Source organism: Cebus imitator, unplaced genomic scaffold, assembly GCF_001604975.1.
Source record: "Cebus imitator isolate Cc_AM_T3 unplaced genomic scaffold, Cebus_imitator-1.0 Scaffold348, whole genome shotgun sequence".
Classification (NCBI taxonomy): domain Eukaryota; kingdom Metazoa; phylum Chordata; class Mammalia; order Primates; family Cebidae; genus Cebus; species Cebus imitator.
The window spans coordinates 1567395-1579402 of NW_016107663.1; positions in this window are offsets into that span (position 1 = coordinate 1567395).

Sequence of the window (12008 nt, forward strand, 5' to 3'; positions counted from 1 at the left end):
AGGGGAGGGCAGGGGGGAAGCGAAGGGGAGGGCAGGGGGGAAGCGAAGGGGAGGGCAGGGGGGAAGCGAAGCGGAGGGCAGGGGGGAAGCGAAGCGGAGGGCAGGGGGGAATGGAGGCTGCGGGAGAAAACCAAGCTCCTTGGGTGCTCCAGCATCTCCTGTGCTCCAAGTCTCTCTACAAGTAGCCAGTAGCTTTGCACCCCAGACTGGCTGGCAGGGGGGTGGTCTGCTTGGCAGGCTCCTTAACAGAAAGGGCACAAATGGAAGCAAAGGGAGAAAGAGCAAAGGTACGAGGTCAGGATCTGACTAGTTGGAAGGAACCTCTGAGCCCCTAGAAATCTGAGTGTAGGGAGAGTGTGAACTGGGAGCCTCTTGTCCCCCCTGCCCCCCAGCCAGGAGCCTTCCTTTGTGTTCAAGGATGGAACTGTTTTTCTGTGTGACAAAGACACACATGGCAGAACACACAGGCACTTCCTCCCTTCCCTTGGAAAGCCGTTGTCTAAAGCCCCTATCTGTCCCTGGGAGAAGATGGGCAGGGGGAGGGAGAGCGTGCGGCAGGAGGAGGAGTGGCGGGGAGGGAAGGCGGCTTGCTATTTCGGACCCACCAAAAGTCTGTTCCTCCTAGGTCTCCGCTCAAATGCAAGTGACAAGGCTCCTCACAGCGATCTCTTTGCTTAACCCCTTTTGCTGGGCCATCTGTTCAGAACTCGGATATATGCTTCTCCTCGGAGCAGACATCACATTATTCAGGCTCCTTCCCTGGCACAGGCTCTGTCCTTCACGGCTGCCCCTGCCCCACACAACCAAACCCAACTGCTGGCTCACGTCCTGAGTGACAAGGATCCTCGGAGGCCTGTGGGCGAGTGGATCGCAGTTGAGCAAAAAATACTGGAGGCCTGGTTCCCTACTCGTCCTCCCCTCAGATTCTAGCTTATGTCTCAACTCCACTGACTCCCCCGGGCTGGTTTTTAAAAATACCCCTCCTCTGTGTTCCCATGGTGCCTCCTATTTCTCTCTTGTGGTCAGCAAGGAGCCGCGGCTGCTATACCCTGATCCTTCCAGAGAGTCTCCCAGGGGCCTGTCCTGCCCCCGGAGGTTCTTCACGCTCCCACAAAGCCTCAACAGCCCCGGGGGTCTCCATTAGACTCCCTTTCACTTCTCCTCTGTTGCCCTTGATAAGCCCGTCATTCTGGATAGACTTTCTAGAGCAGTGCTGTTTGATAGAACTTTCTGCGACGATAGAAACGTTCTCTGCTTGCACTGCCAGCGTGGCCCCACTGACCACATGTGTCTACTGAGTCCCTGAAATGTGGTGACTGCAACCAAGCAACTGTAGCTTAAATTCCAGTTTAATTTAATTGACTTACATTCATGTCATCCCGTAGCAGCTGCCGCAGCACCTGGGAACTATTGGGAATGTAGAATCTGGGGGCTCCTCTCAGACCTTCTGGATCAGCATGTCTAGGGATAGGGCCCAGAAATCTGTGTTTTAACAAGCCCTCCAGGTGGTGGTCATGCACGGTGAAGTTTGAGAAGCACTAATTTAGAGATGAACTGTTGGGAAGCACCAGCTCCCCTTCGAATGCCCTGCCACCCCCGTCACCTGGAGCTTTGGAGAGCCAGCGTCTTGGAAGATGGCCCCAGCCCCCTTGTGGGTCTCTGCACTGGTCTCACTGTCCACCTCTCAGGCAGAGAAGGCAAAACTGGCCTTGGCTGGTATTCCTCACACACCCCCATAGCAGGCATCAGGCTGTGGGAAGTTCTGAATAATGAATGCTGCAGAGAGGGGTGCTGGCTTTTTCCGTTCACTCACTGAGCGCCTTCCCTAGTGGGTGGGGTGCACAGTCATCACCCACCCCAAGAACAGTCTTCTCTGGGTGAGAACAGGCCTGCGCCCACGCCTTTCCTCCCTCGCCCACGGAGGCTGAGAGCTGGCTGGGGGAGGCTGCTGAGCCATGCCTTAGAATTCATTCCAAGCAAGGGGGATGCAGGGCTCTCAGCGACGATGCCTTCAAGGTCTTCGTTTTTCTTTCTCCCTAGCCAATGTTTATTGAGCTTATCTTCCAGGTACTGTGCTAAGTGGTTTGCGTGCTTACTCTTTACAACAGTTCAATGAGGTGGTTTTGTCATCCTTATTTTTCAGAGAAGCTCTAGGCTCAGAGATGTTAAGTGACTTGCCCAAGACGACAGTTGGCGTGTCTGATTCTAAAGCCCTAACTTTGACCTGAAGTTCCACGTGCTTCTCCACAGGCCCCTCTTTATAGCGCCTGAAAAAGGAGGGAGCGGGGACTACCCGGGATGTCAGCTTCAGCCAGTGTCCAGGAAGCTACCTTTTAGGCAGAAATTCCTGAGCCAGTGATTCAAAATTGAAAGATGCTTAATTGCAATTTAATCTTACATCAGGAACTCTATATGTGATTCATTTAATCCCAGCCCAGGCCGAAACCCGCACCTCTGTTTCTTCTCCCTTTGTATAATCTTCATCACTATCTCCCGACTAAGAGGAGCCAGAGCTGAGCTGGGCACCAAGAAGGGTGTGTCCTGACTCCAGCTGCGGTGCCGGGAGCAGCTTTGGGCAAGGGCAGCTTGTGGAGGTCAGAGGGCCGCGAGCTGCCTAGGAGCACCTGGGTACAAGAGGGGTGACATTGTCCAGGATGAGGGCAGCCTCAGCCCCTGACCTGCAGTGGCCAGCATGTGACTTCCTTCTGGGACCTCAGGTTCTTCAGGAAGATTCCATAGAATCCTCCAGCATCTTCCGTGTCTGCACTGCTTGGTTCTGAGCCTTACTCACTGTGCTGCTGCCCCTTTTTGACTTCTTTCTCAGCCCCCCATCCTGCTCCGTCCTCTAAGCCTCTCCCTCAGGCTCCAGGACACAGATTCTGTCCCTGTCTGCCTGCTCCAGCTGGCTCTGTGGCCTCTTGTTCCCTTCAGGGTGTCTGTCACCTTTGAAGTTTGCCCTCTGCTCCAGGGTGATAATGGGGGGGGGGGTGAAGGGGTGTGGCATCCAGGCAAGGGGTGACGCAGGAGCCCTAGGAGAGGTGGCAGCTGGACCTTTGCGTTGCCTCTGGTGGCCGGTAGGTGGTGCTAGATGCCAGCTGAGGCCCAGCTGGGGCTTTGGATGTGCAAAACGCAGCCCTCACTTAAAGCAAAGGGCTCAGCTCTCCATGCAGCTCTTTTTGGGAGAGATAGAAGGAAACACAGACTTCCACACTGACTCAGGACATTGGAGGGGATGGGAGACCTCAGTGGCTTCTCTTCACTCAGACTTGTCCCCCTTATAGGCTGGTTCCCCGTGAGGAATTGGAAACAGGTTGGAAAGAGAACGAGGGGACTGGAGTAACTGGATTTCAGGCACTGGTTTCCAAACGGGGGTGGGCCCTTGCCTTTGGGCGCTCATGACAAGCTTTATTAATGCTTTGCCACGCCGGGGACACATTACACATGACAGAAACACCGTTTCCATGGCTGCCTTCCTCAGCAGACTGTCAGCTCCTGGAGGTCACTTTATAATCACTTCTGTATCTCCAGTGTGTACGCAAGACCTGGCACATAGCATATGCTCAGTAAATGAGTTAGCAAGTCAATGAGTCAATGGAGGGGTGAGCTATCTTTCTTTTTGGAAATCTTTATGCACAGAGGTTGTCTCTCTGCTTAGAGATTTTAGAGATGGCCCAATGGAAAGGATGAACCTGGAAGCCCTTTCAAGGCCAATGCTGAGTTGAGAACTTCACACAAATATATGGAAGGTGCTGCTTTTCCTTCATCTGATGAATGTTCACAGCATGCCCACAGTGGACGAGCTACATCCTTATAAGTCACGAAACTTCCTCATGTCTGTGAAGAAATCTTTCCGTATCTATATAAAAGACGAATGACGTAGAGTCTGGGCACTGGGACTTTGGACTTGGCTCCCAGGCATGCAGAACTTGGGAACATGGTTGGACTTGCGGAGTTGACCGGTCAGAAAATAAAAAGAAGGGGGCTCTGTTGGGCAGGACCTGCGTTGGTGGGCTCAATACGCAGAGTGGGGGGGATGTTATCTAGGCAGGGAAGTGAACAAGCGTTGAAGTAAGCGGGTGGGGGTGACAGCATTTGCTCCTCTAAAACCATTTTGTCTGCCTAAGATGCAAGCTCTGCAGAATGTGCAATTTTGTTGAGAATGAGGCAGGCTAATCAGATGTGCAGCTGACATGAAATTGGGAAGGGGTAGGTAATTTTTAGACCCCTAAAGGTCTCTGCAGACAAGGATGGAGGGATGATTCAACAAGGCACCACGTAACAGGGATAAAAGTAACGTTCTGCCCCAAAAGCCAACTGGATTGGGAGGTGTGGCTTCACAGTTACAAAGACTCTAGTTCTTCCTATTGATAAGAGTTAGCCATGAGATGGGAGGGCCGTAACAATGAGTTAGTGTTGCAGGAGTCTTTGGAGTAAGGGTCTGAGCTGTGGTCGGCTCTGGTCAGCCATTCTTGGAAGGTTCCATTTAGTTCTGCGGAACTTTGTAAGATTCATTGAACATGAGCTCGTGCTGAAGCCCTGACCCCTGTTCCTGCACCCTTTGTCTCTTTCCAGTCCTTACTGCTGTCTCCCAACTAAGAGCAGCCAGGAGAGCTGTCTTTTAATAGACATGATGCCCAGAAGCAAACACTGAGGGAGCAGGCCGGGCAAGGTGGGGACTCAAAACTAGCTCGCAGGAGAAGCCATTGAAGGAACTGAAGCTCTTTACCCTGGAGAAAACAAGGCATGGGGCACACGAGACTCAGAGGAGTGATTCTCCTTGTGTTGAGATGACTTGGTGAGCAGACTTGACATGTTTGCAGCAGACGAGTTCCCCTTGGGATTTGTAAGACTAGGATCGGGGTGGACTTTGAAGCCCCTGTGTTTCCTTTTGGGCCTCTGAGACCAAGAGCAAGTCTCTTTCATCTCTGCACCTCTAAGCTTCCTTAGGGACTGCTTAGCTGTAATGTCAAGCAGCTGTAAGGGTCTGTGGCTCACAGCTCTGCCTCTGCAGTTGGCCCTGTGGTGCTGCTCTCAAGCCCTTGGGGAGCCTGGGGCTGTGGACTGAGCTGGCTCCTCTTGAGTCCCTGGGTGAGGACCAGGAGTAGCAGAGCTGATGTGCTGATGGCTCCCAAAGATGGGGCAGCTCAGGCTCGAAGGTTTCTACTGCTCTCCTCTTGTCCCCTCCTCTGCAAAGACTTGGGACTCAAATCCTAGCTGTGTGGTCTTGGGTAAGTCAGACACCCTCAGCCTCAGCATAGGCCCTTACTGGGTTAATTTCAAGATTCATTAATCTTGAAAAGACCCCGCTTGTGTTCACATGGCCCGGTGAGCAGACTTGACGTGTTTGGAGAGGGTGAGATCCCCCAGGGATTTGCGAGCCCAGGATGCTCTGCTCCCTCATCTCAGCAGTGTTTGCCATCTGCCCTGGAGCTCCGTAGCAAAGCGTGCGTCTCATCTCAGTTGAAATGAGTTTGCCCTTTCCTTTCTCACTTGGCAACTGTTCATTTCCTCCCGGAACGTCTAATGAATCTTGAAATTAACCTGGCATTAACCAGGCATCCTTTGGCAGCTACGGCAGGTATCCCTTCCGTGGACCATCTCTCAGAGCCACCCTCCTCGCCTAGACCACTGTGGCATGAAGCACCTTCTTGCTGGAATTAGGGGGATGACCTTCCCCATTTGCCCTGGTGGAGGGGATTCCTGGAATGTGGGACTTCAAATGCTAAAATCTGGAATAATCTGGACAAGCCAACACCAGTTAGTGACCTTAGCTCAAATCCCCATCCATTTCACTTCCTCTGCCACGTGGCTGTCCTGCTGTCGGCCCTCAGTCAAAGATTCGCTGAAGGATGGTTCCGGGAAGCCGTTGAGGACTGATGCTCTGTCCCTTCATCTCAGCACTCTTTGCCATCCCCCTGGAGCACCACAGCAAAGGGCACCTCTCATCTCACTTGGAATGGGCTTGCCCTTTCCTCTCTCACTTGGCAAGTGTTCATGTCCCCCTGGAATTTCCAATGAATCTTGACGTTAACCTGGCATTTTCTCCCTGATCATCTCACATGGGGATCCTGGTGCTTTGGGCTGTCGACTGCTGGACAGAGGAGGAGCAGGAGGAGCAGCTGTGTGCTCAGGCTTAGCCTGCAAAGGGACAGCAGCCTTGACTTCCTTTGCCACTAGAGACCCCTGCGCCCATGTGGCTTCTATGAGCCTGGGTCTTGTTCTCTCCAGGCTCCCAGGATAAACAAAGGTATTTGGGCTCAATGCATGACTTTTCCTGGGGCAAGGAAGTCATCGTATTGACTGGTACCGTTCTCAGATATTTTCACTTTGTTTCAAATTGTGCAAAGGCCCTGCAGGGACATAGCCTTGTTTGCCAATGACCACGGACGGGATCCCATGTTGCTGCCACCCCTTCCAGCCCATGTAAAGAAGGACCTTCCATAGAAGCACAAAGCCCTAGGCCACACAGTCTGACAGCGGACTTAGCCTTGCTCACCTGCACCTTGAAAATTCTGTCCAAAGACCATACTGGTCAGTTGGTACAGTTTCTTCCTGGGACCCAAAGAAATATCGTGCTGGGATGGAAAGTAAGGGAAGGGAAAGACTACAAAGCGTTATTTTCTGGTTTGATTTTCTAGTTGAATTCAATATGTACTAGATAAACACTCATTGAAGGAATGCCTGCTAGGTACATACATGGCCTCGGATCAAGTAACCTAGTGTTCAAGACAGGCAGAAGTATGCATGGCCATCTCTGAGCAATGGAAGTCCAACGGAAGGTTCTGAATGATGCTGTAATAGTTGCTGAGCTGTCCCCTTCTGAACATACAGGAGGCAAAGTTGCCTGGAGAAACTGGGGGGCTTGCTAAGGAGGTGAGATGCCTGTGCTTTGAAAGCTAGGCAGGATTTTGACAGGAGCTGAAGAGCCAAAGTGTACAGGTGGGTAAGGGTGGGAAAAGGTGAGATTGGAGGTGGGCTTGAGTCTAGGTGCTGAGCACAAGGCTGGGCAGAGCCGCTGAAATGGGAGGAAAGGCTGTCTCCTGGAAAGTGCCGGATGCTGGGTGGCAGGGCTTAAACTGGAGACCTGCAGACAGTGGGGACCCAGGGAATGCTGGGAAGCAGGAGACAGCTGGAAAGCCAGGCATCCTTTGATGAAGTGTCAGTCCCCCGACTTCCACCTCTTGCTGTCTTTCCCTGTTTATTCTTTAACAAGAAGTTGGACCAGCCTTCCCCCGCCTGGAGCAGGCTTGTCCTTTCTCTTCATGCCCGGAGCAGGGAGGCTTGACGCCGCTCTAGGGAAACCCTGGCCACTGGCTCCACTTAATTCCCGGGCTGGGAGTGGCAGAGCCCCGCCTCCCCATCCCTGCACTGGATCCTGCTGCTGCCTGGCTGCTTAGAAGTGGAGCTTTGAGATCAGACAGGTCCAGATTTGCTCCTGGTCCCCGCACTGTAACTTCAGGCTTGTGGCCTGACCTCTTTAAATGTCTGGTTCTTCACCTGCAAAGAAGGATGATGAGAGAGACACCGCTGGGTGGGGAGGAGTCCACTGGCACCTGACCCTCATGGGCACTCAGGGATGTGCTCCCTTTTCCCTCTTCTCCCTTTCGGGTGGGGGATGGGAAGAGGGTATCTTGGCCTTTCCAGGAAGCACCTAGCTGGCTTTGGCTGAGGAGCCAGTGGGCAGCTCCAGGTGCTGTGGGCTCGTTGCTGGGCTTCCCAAGGCTGCCGGCCTTCTAAATTGCCTTGCTGTCTTCCTTACAGGATAACAAGGGCATAAATCAGGAGCTGTCAGCATTCATTTCCATCCTTGGGCAGACAGTTGTCCTGCTCCCACCAGGCTCCAGGCCTGTCTGCAGAAGATCAGCTCCCTAAAGTCAGGGAGGGTGATGGGCTGGGGCTGAGAGGGTCAGTTCAGACCCCAGAGCTGCAGGAGGAAGGGCCAGCATGTGCTGCCACTCCCGTGTGGATCTGTCCTTCCTGGTCCACATCAGTCCTGGGTCAGAAACCATGAGCTGTCAGACAAGTGGGGACTAGAATCTTCTTTCCAAAATGCCAGGCTGCCAGGATGAGACCAACACTTGCCAGGGGCTTTCTGTGCCAGGAATAGAAGAGGGAAAACCTTCTGTCAAGGAGCCTCAGGCAAAGAGACTTCAACAAGGGTGGCTTTTCCTTGTCCTTGTGCTTCTAGGGGCCTGGAGGGTACCAGAAGAAAAAATCGCTCTCAGAAAATCAGTGAAGAGAATGACAGGTAGCACAGAACCTCAGGACTTGGGCCATAGAGCCCTCAACTGCAGCCGGGACCTAGAAAGCTTGGGTGTCCCGGCTGGTAGTTTTTGAAAGCCTCCAGTTTAAACATGGCCATTTTACAGATGAGGACAACGAGGCCCAGCAGGACCAGACTCAGTTTTCTGGGTCTTAATCCCAAGACAGCTGGCAGGATCTCATAAACAGAGAACACCCACCCAACAAACAAATCAATCCGTGAAAATAAACAAATGTATGAATGAAAATGACTGAAAAAAGAGAGCTTTAGCCCCTCTGACTCTCCCCACTAAAAATGAACCTCTCGGCCGGGCGCGACGGCTCATGCCTGTAATCCCAACACTTTGGGACGCTGAGGTGGGCAGATGACTTGAGGTCGGCAGTTGGAGACTGGCCTGGCCAACGTGGTGAAACCCTGTCTGTACCAAAAATACAAAAATGAGCTGGGTGTGGCGGTGCACACCTGTAATCCCAGCTGAGGCAGGAGAATCGCTTGAACCCGGGAGGTGAAGTTTACAGTGAACTGAGATGGTGCCACTGCACTCCAGTCTGGGTGACGGAGTGAGACTCTGTCTTAGAAAGAAAGAAAATGAAACTCTCTATGTGCTCACCATCCCCTGATACCTGGCCCCTGCCATTTGCCATGTGTCACAGGTGATATTCTGCTGTTTTCCTTAATTGAGCTGACAGACCGTAAGCTACTTGAGACCAGAGACCAATCTAATGACCATTTTGATGTCTCTTGCCTTGCCCATGGCTTGTCCTTGGTAGATGCTCTGGGATGCTGTAGACCTTGTTTCGTTTCCACTGGATCCATCTGGGGTAAGGGATGCTGGGACTGAGAGGACTTTCCCATCCTGCCTCAGTTCAGCCCAAGAGTCAGCTGGAGAGAAGCAGGCAGGTTTTCCGCCCACTGGTCCCCAGCACGGAGTCAGCAAATTGGCCCTCTTAAGGAAAGGTCAGCTAAATCAGCCCCCCTGCAAGAAATACGCCTGATATTTTTAGAAGCTTTTCAAGCCTGTGGGCCTGAGCTCAGCAGGAGGCACTCCGAGCCTTCCCCTATCCAGCCCCAGATCACCCCAGTTTAAACCCACCTCACTGTCTGCTACTTCAGCCTGCGAGCAGAGGCTGATGGAGTCCTTGAGCAAGGCCACGTGGCTAACCCTGACCTCCTTTAGATGATGCAGTAGGCGGCCTCCTCGACTCCACTGCCCAAAACGTATCACGTGAGCCTGAGAGAGCCACATGCCTACATTATTCCTACCTGTACAGTGGAGAGGTTGTTAGATTAACCTGTAAATCCATTTTGGAAATGGATAAATAGGCATTTATCCATTAAATAGGCAGAATACATAGGAATCCAATAAACACCAAAAACTGCTGCACTGTGCTGAATTCTGGGGGATCGTTGTAAGGCCTGGGTGAGGTCGTTTCAAAGAATTTTGTGTTCCTTGGAGAGAGACATGCTTACAGAGCTGGGACCATAAAAATCTGTCATAAAATACTGTTGCGCTAAAAAAAAAAAAAATAAAATAAAAGGTAGCTTTCCACTTAGAGGTATGTGGCCCATCAGTGTTTGGGACATGAGGTTCTCAGGCCTCTAGCCAGAATGTGTTACTTGGTGGGTTTTTTTTTTTGGAATGGGCAGAATGGATGCCTCATAGTGGAAGCCTTTGGCTGTAGTCCTAACTAGCTATGTGGCTTTGGGGACATAACTTAGCCATCTTGGGCCTAATTTTTCTACTTAAAAAATAGCAGGGACAGGGGTTTGTACTAAATGTGGTGTTTCCCAAATGGGTAAGTTTCTATGGGGGGGGGGGTTGTGACTGTGACAATACTCCGGGGTCTTCCAAGGCACAGGAATGAACATGGCACGCATCTTCCCTCCCCCCCCCCCTCCCCTCCCTCCTCCCCTCCCCCTCATCCCCTCCCTCCCTGCTCATTCTCCTCCCAAGTTTGGGAATTCTGGTTGGGAAAATGTGAGGAACACTGGAACGGTTCATCTCTAAGGTCTTTTCAAAGGTTATGATTTTATAATTATAAAATCTGTGATATTATCATTGCTCTTTTTTGGTGTGAATGTGAGGGAGCTGGGGTTCATGATAAACTGAACTCATAGAAACGTTCAGTATCTTCTTTCTTCTTCCCAGAATCCAGGGACTGGAAACTTCCAGTGGACGTGGAGGTTGAAAGGAAAGTGAGCTGGCTTCTACGGCCAGCCCATCAGGGCAGGGAGGGACAGAGGGAAGAGTGAGGTCAGGAAGTGGGGTTGATACTTACAAAGTTCTGTTTGCCCTGTCATCTTTGTGTCAGAGTTTACAGATTAAAAGCCTGGCTTCTCTCAATCTGGCACAAGGGAACGAGGATCCCGACATCAGCATGCTTTATTAAGCATCTTCTTTTGCCCCCAGACCCTGCAGTTGCCCTCACCTCACACACGAGCACCCCACACACCCCTCTGGCTCCCACCTTCCTCCCCAACCTACATCCACATTTGCACACCCAGCCCACTGGGAGTGCCCCTCACCCACATGCCACCCCACCCACCCGTTCCCCATGCTCACCTGCACTGCCCAGCCCCACAGACCCCCTCAAAGGTGGGAGGTTCCTGCCACCCTCAGCACATGCCCCTGGGGACCACAGGTTGTGAGTCCACACACCCACCCCTGAGCCCACTCCCCATCTCTCTCTGCCCACAGCTCCCCCCCCACCGGCTTAGAGCACACACTTGATCACCTCGTGTAAGATCAAAAATAAACTCTATCTGGAACCTGTTCAAAGGCTAATGTGCATCCTCCCTTAATTATTGATTTGTTGATTACAGATGCTTGGGTAGGGCATTCAATGCGTCCACTGTGCCAAGGACCTAACTCTAGAATCCCTGTCCTTTTAGGAGAAAGCTGGCCCATTGATCTCTTGGGAAGGGAGTTTTTGAACGTTAGGTAAAACCTGGTCACAGGACAGGTCACAGACTAAATATTGTGCTCCCAGCTGAAGCCCTTATTAGCCCTACCTCAGGATGGTCACAGCTGGGGTCTTTTTTCCCTCCTCCCTTCTCTCTCACAACCAGGAAAACCCCAGCAAAGGGCTGTCGGGATGCAGAGGGGCAGGACCACCCCCCCACCAAGTCCCCTGCAGAGGAGCCATCCTCCCGTTTCCTCCCTGCCTCATGAGGGGCAGTTTAGATGTAAGAAGTACCTGGTTCCATGCTGTGTTTAGGAAGACCTGGGTTTAATACCTGGCTCATTCCATATACCAGCTGGGTGACCTTGGACAAGTGACTTAACCTCTCTGATTCTTTTTCTCCACTGTAAAACAAGGTATGTGTGAGGATTCAATGAAACGATGCTTGTAAAGGCTATAGGAAAATGTCACACACAGAAAATGGTCAACATATTGTGGGGTTTTATTTATTATTTTTTACTGTACTTTAGGGTTCTGTGGTACATGTGCAGATCATGCAGGATTGTTGCATACATACATACATGGCAATGTGGTTTGCTGTCTCCATTCCCCCGTCACCTTTATCTGGCATTTCTCTCCATGTTATCCCTCCACAACCTACCTGTCCCCTGCTGTCCCTACCCCGCTGCTGTCCCTCCCTTAGTCCCCCCCAACAGAACACAGTGTGTGATGCTCCCCTCCCAGTGTCCATGTGTTCCCATTTTTCAACACCCGCCTATGAGTGAGAACATGCAGGGTTTGATTTTCTGTTCTTGTGTCAGTTTTCTGAGAATGATGGTTTC